Source organism: Manis pentadactyla, chromosome 2, assembly GCF_030020395.1.
Source record: "Manis pentadactyla isolate mManPen7 chromosome 2, mManPen7.hap1, whole genome shotgun sequence".
Lineage (NCBI taxonomy): Eukaryota > Metazoa > Chordata > Mammalia > Pholidota > Manidae > Manis > Manis pentadactyla.
Genome location: NC_080020.1, coordinates 230,153,397 through 230,159,402, shown reverse-complemented (window position 1 = coordinate 230,159,402; position 6,006 = coordinate 230,153,397). Strand labels below are relative to the sequence as shown.

The window sequence follows — 6,006 nt, the reverse complement described above, 5'->3', positions numbered from 1 at the left end:
ACCATATTTCTATGAGACACAGGTCCTCTGAAGATTACTGGGACAATGTTGTGAAAAGTCCTGGATGACTTCACAGCGTCCTCCCTACGTGGCGCATAGCCCTGAGCATAAGACACCTGATGGGAGTGGAAGGGAAGCGACGCTGTAGATTCGGCTTTCTGACCTGTCGTTTTCAGTTATTTTATGTTCTGGCTTTTATGATAGGAAAAAATACGGACCTGTAGAATGTCCAAATGAGCTGTCCGTCTTCACACATACGTTACCAACAACATTTATCACATGAGGTAATACAGCCATGTTTATTGAGACAAGTTATGTTCAAGGCAACAAATTCAGAATGCACATGTTGGACTGACAATTCAGTCTTTGAATCTGTTTCCACTGAGGCCTCTTTCTTTTCTGACCTCTGGCTTCCCTTCCCTTATCTCCAGAGTTCCTGAACTGTGTCCGTGGACATTAAGGGGCTTATAGGTGCACTCACAGGATCCCTAGCCCCTAAATCATAGGGTAGATGTCCTCTTAGACACCAGCTTTCACCCGGCTTCCAAAGGGACCCCTGACCTTAAAAATGGCCTCTGATTATGCTCCTTATTCACATGTAGGGGGAGAAAAATTTCCAAGCAAGACCTGGATATGAAGAAGCCCCTTGGCAGAAAGAATCTTGATTCTGGCATCAGAGAGACTGCTTAAAATCAACCTGCTGCCGACCTCTGCTTTTGGACAAGTTACCTGGGCACTGGGACTCTGGGCTGCCTCCTCTCTGTCAGGTGTGGGTAATAGCTCTTGCCCACCTCTCAGCGTCATTGTGAGGATGGAATTATTTAACACTGGGGCTCAGGGGGTTTCCTGCCCCTAGCGTAGCTCCCGGCCAGCAGCACGTCCCAAGGGACCTCACTGCTGTCTGCTAGACCTCTGAACTCAGTGGTTCACTGCCTTCGGAAGTTAAATTGCTCCCCAAATGTGGCTCCTCTGAGAAATGACTCGGAACCTGCATGCATCAGAAGTCTCACCTGGCGCCCCAGTGTGGCTCCTCACGCAGACACTGAAAGAGGGCACGCGGCTTCCACACCTGCCCCCCACCCAGCGCTCAGCCTCCATGCTGTCTTCTCCTTCCACCTTTGCCAACAAAGCCACTTCCTTGTCCTCGAGGCACCTACGGATCCCCCTTCTACTTCCTCCCTAGCTTTCATTTCTCATACCTTGTCTTGAGCCACATCCTCTGTGCTACAAACAGCTCCCACTTCCTGCTGGCCCAGCACCCTCCGAGCACTTCCTCCACGGCTGTCCTCTAGCAGGAGTTTGGACCCATATCTCAAGGGGGTGTTTCTAAGCCGTGCAGTCCACCCTGATTGGGAAACTGGCAAGTTGGTAGGTTCCCATCAAATGTGCTGCATGCTGGAGACCAGGAGGCCTAGCCTGTCCCCTGTGTCCAGTGAGGGTCAGCGCAGAACTGCTCATTCCAACTCAAAGCAAAAGTGAGGGAAAGTGCCTTGTGCAAGTTTCTAGAACTTGGTGCCTTAAATTATTTTTTCCCATTTTCCTGGGATAAGGAATACGGGTCAGTGTTCAAACCCCAGTTCCACCACCAACTAGCCTGTTGTCTTGAGGCCTTAACCTCTGTGAGCTTCAATCTAGCAGGCAGATAAGACACAGTCTGTATTTGCGTACGATTGCAAGGTGGATTCTGTGGTCAGGCCAGCCAAGAGCTGCAGGAGGGAGAGTAAGGTGAGGAAGAAGGGGACACTAGAGCTGAGCCCTCCCAACTCCTATGAGCTTGGGAAAGCCTATGTAAGATTGTTATGTAGCAAGAAGAACAACAATCATTTATGAACCATCTGCATTCTGGCAGGTGCTAAACTCATCATCCTTATTCTTGCAACATGGGCATTGTCCTTCTCATTTGGCAGATGTGGGCTGTGAGGTTAGAGGCAAATGACTTTCCCTCACAGCCCTGGAGAGCCAGACTGGCCGTGTCACCACCGGTGCGCCCCTGTCCCCAGTGGGGCCGCTTAGAGCTCTAAAGGAAAGAGGTTCTAGGCCTGCAGGGGTTGGTCAGTATTGCAATGAGACAGTGAACCAGGAGGCCTCTGGCTTGTCCTCTCCCTTTCTTAGAAGACAGTCCTTATTTAAGGGACATGGGAGGGTCTCAATCCTTAGAAAGAGGAAAAAGCAGGCACACAGTCAGGGAAAGGGGAACCCAGCCCCAGCCAGCCCCGGCCTGTCTGTGGAGTCCGGAGTCTTCCCTACAGGAAAAAGCAGCTCACGTTAAGAAACCCAAGCCTGACAAGGCAGTGACCGTGCCGCGATGGCCGTGGTCTCCTCTCCAGCACCGCGGGGCTCGCCCGAAGCCCCTGCAGAGCCCTCACTCGCTCAGAGGGCAGCGCCTGAGTGTCCAGACTATTAAGCATCCATAAAAACAATAAAACACAGCTCTTTCAATGGTGATTGCGTTGTAAGACATTTTACAAAGTCAGAATCCCATGCTTCAGACATTACACTCGCCCCAGACTCCAGGACCAATCAATTGGACTGATGGACAAAGCCCAGGGTGGCCAGTGCCAAGGATCCTGAACCTCCTACCCCTACCAGGTGTTACCAGGTGAGACGGTCTTGGCTGGTTCTCTCAAAGACGGGGGATGCATCACACTGTTGGAAGAGGCCAAGAGGCAGATGAATGAGTGCACCCCAAGAGGCCCTGGAGCTGCCATGAGCAGCCCCCAAGGGACTGCCTACTAGCAGACCAGAGGGTGGCCCTTAATCAGACTGCCACCCTCTACAGGGGGGCCGCAGTGGAAGAGCATGAGATCAGCCAGCTGGGGTGATGCCCCTGGTCTGACGGTTACTAGCTCCGTGGCCTTTAGGAGGTTATTTCCTCGCCTGTAGAATAAACAACACCATCTTACACAGGATTCCTGAGAACCAGCAGTGACGATGCGGGTAAAGCCTTCGGCACACAGTAGGTCCTCAGGACAGGAGAGCCAACAATATCATGCCCAAAATCGTCATGACCTGCTACTAGCTTCTAAACAGAAAACCTAAGAACAGGATTCCCCATGGCAGTTGGGAAATCCTACAGCCATCAAGTTGTACATACAGGCCCAGTGGGGCAAATGCATATGTAAAGAGACCCTCACCCTGACACGGTACACACAAAACTAGCTTTAGGCTCTGAGACCGCTGTAGACCATGAGGCCTCATGTACACATCAGGTGCATTTCTTAAGGGAAGTTACAATGCTTAGCTTCCCTCTAATTCCAGAATCAAGTGCCTTAAATAACCACCTCCAAAAGCAGATGATTTTCTTGTGGCTTCTCATCCCCACCCCCTCCCAGCAGGTTTCATGAGATTGATCAATAGTCTCCACGGCAATGGCCCTGCGGCCGATCGCCCCTGCCCGGTAGGACAGTCCTGGCTGCTAGTTACTCAGCTCCTTCAGAGCCCCAAACAAAGGTGATTTGGAAAAGACTTAACCTGCTCGGAGGTGAGCACTTTGTTCTTGCAACAAGGTGCCAAGATGACAGGATACCCCACTTTGGCCATGGGAGCGTCATCAAAGAGGGAATCATAGGTCTGATGAGCATGAGAATAACCAGGTGGACTGAAACAAGGAAGAGCCTTAACCAGGCCACCGACCTGGGATCACCCTCTGGAGAAATGTGAACCAAAGAAGTTACTCTAGCCTCTGCAAGTAGCCATTGTGCAGCACATTTGTCCAGTGCCCATCCGAGAAAACAGCCCCTTGCTGTCAGGGCTTTAAAAAAATACTTTCCTACAATCACTGACTGTCCCCTGCTACCATGGGACTGTGCTGAAACCCTTTCCCATATTCAAAGGTTATTTCAAGTACACTTAAGCAGCAAAAACCAGCGAGGGAAATTCAGAAATCACACAGGGTTACAAGGAATTCCAGGGCATGGGGGCGGGGAAGGAAGCAAGCTTCTCCAGCCTGCATAGTCCCTGCCACCTGACAAGGACAGGGATTGAAATTAAAAAAGAAGGGACACAGTGTCCTTTTCATTTAACTTCAAGGGTAAGTTCTTTCAGTTTGCGGCACCATTTGCCAACCCTCACCCGGACTCTCCTGGGGGAAATAGGAGACATTTCAAGCCTCTCAAAAGAACCCACAAAATAGCTTTAGAAATAGAACTAGCCTTTCGAAGGTGAGAAGTCTGGCTTCATTTTTTTATCTGGGGGAAGGAGAGGAACTACAGAAGCAAGACTAGAAATGCACGGCAGAGAACACCAGCAGCAGAGTGAGTTCATGACTGAGGACCAAGGGACAGATCTGTCTTCACTCATTCGCCAGCCTTTGTTAAACTGTCACCTACCAGACAGAGCGGGAGTTACTGGGATGTTAAGTGAGTAATTCAGAGTCTGTGCCCTTGAGGAGCTCACATGGGAAAGTCAGACCCCAAGCACACAATTACATTACCTGAGACCAGCCCTCTGACAGCGGGGGGAGCAGATGACTCAGGAATAGCTTCCTTCACTGCAAGGGTCACAGCCTGGGGGATTCGCTGGATGGAAGACGGTGGAGATGGGCTAAGAAAGGATGGCATTGGAAGACTCAAAATAGGAGCTCCAGCCATATCCTGAGGCACACCTCTTTCTTCCTTATTAGAATGCTGCCCACCTGCCATTGCAGAACAGCCCGAAGGTTATTGAGAAGATGTGGGACACCGTCCTGAGAATTTTCAGGCAAGATCCTAAAATCATGACATTTGAGAGCTGTTTTGTGTTAGCCAGACTTTTGCTCCCAATCAGCATGATTCCACCTGACAACAATTTTTGTTACTGATTAAAATCAACTACTATTTTTAAAAGGATACCTATTCGCTTAAAGATCTTTAAGTCTATTTCTTCATTTTAATCAATTAAGGGATATTTACTGAACACCTCCCATGTGCCATATCCTGTTTGAGATCTATAAATAAGTCTTAAAAAATACAATTTTGCAAGAATATATCAGTGGCAACAATCTTCTGGTTTCCCTTTTAATTTCTATTGGTTTGGTACTCAATAAGTAAGTGCGATTTTTTTCTTCAGGAAAAGATTTAACCAATCATGCTTCACTGTGTTTTTATGTTCTGTGAAGAGAGTCTAACTAGCAGTAGAAATAAGGACAAATGGCATTTGTGAAGAGGTCTAAATGTTATATGTGGGGATCAGGGTTTCACCACCCACAGAAAATGGATTCACAAGCTAAAGTCCAAAATCTGGCATTTATGGTGTTTCCAACAGTGACAGATTTGAGAAACTCAGTTGGCCCGTGGTACCAACCAACAGGCAGCAATTCATCAGGTGGCCCAGGCATAACCGTACAGCTGACCCTGAGCCTTCCTATATTCGCATCTCTCATTGGCCTTCCTGCAAAGCTCCACAGACCCTTCCGAGGGGCTCTGCAGCAATGCTCTGACTCAGTTTCCTTCCCCTCTCTTGTGTGTTATATCTGGGCACTGCTTTCTTTTTTAAGGGACAGAAGAGAAAGAATGCCAAGATTACCAGTGCATTAAATGATTGAGAAATGTTTGCCATTTAAAGCCATTTCACTTCCTGCCTGATACCACAAAGAAGCTTTTTAATAAAGTTAGCCTTAGCTTTTCCTAATGTCACTGTGCATGTGGCTTGTTTGGCCCATTTTTCATTCTCAAAATGGGGGATAATAATGAAACATTTGTTTCCATTGATTAAAACAACTATACTTCAAGGCAGGTAATTTAGAGAAAAAAATGCCAGTGGGTGCCAAGAGAAGGGCGGAGCATGCCAGGCGGACAGTGGGAGCAGCAGACAGCAGGTGGCAGAGACCCAGAGCCTCACCAGTACGAAGGGGCCCAGCTGCCACTGAGTTCCCAGGGGAGGCTGAGCCCTCAGGCTCCGGAGGGACAATGAACAGTCAGCAACTCCCTGAGTGAGGGCGGCCATGTCTGGCGTTTGTCCTTGATTACCAAGCCCTGCAGTTGGCCTGTGACTTCTCCCAGCTACAGCCAAAAAGAGAAATACCATGGA

General features: G+C 49.0%; 1 long non-coding RNA gene across 1 annotated transcript; it reads right to left on the bottom strand.

The window, feature by feature from the left end:
* Window positions 1-271: 271 nt before the first annotated feature.
* On the bottom strand, window positions 272-3,298 carry LOC118910499 (uncharacterized). The gene is made up of 2 exons (XR_008995957.1): window positions 2,275-3,298; window positions 272-2,145 (listed from the first exon to the last, which is right to left on the bottom strand). It is a non-coding gene; the product is annotated as an uncharacterized LOC118910499 (long non-coding RNA).
* Window positions 3,299-6,006: the final 2,708 nt, after the last annotated feature.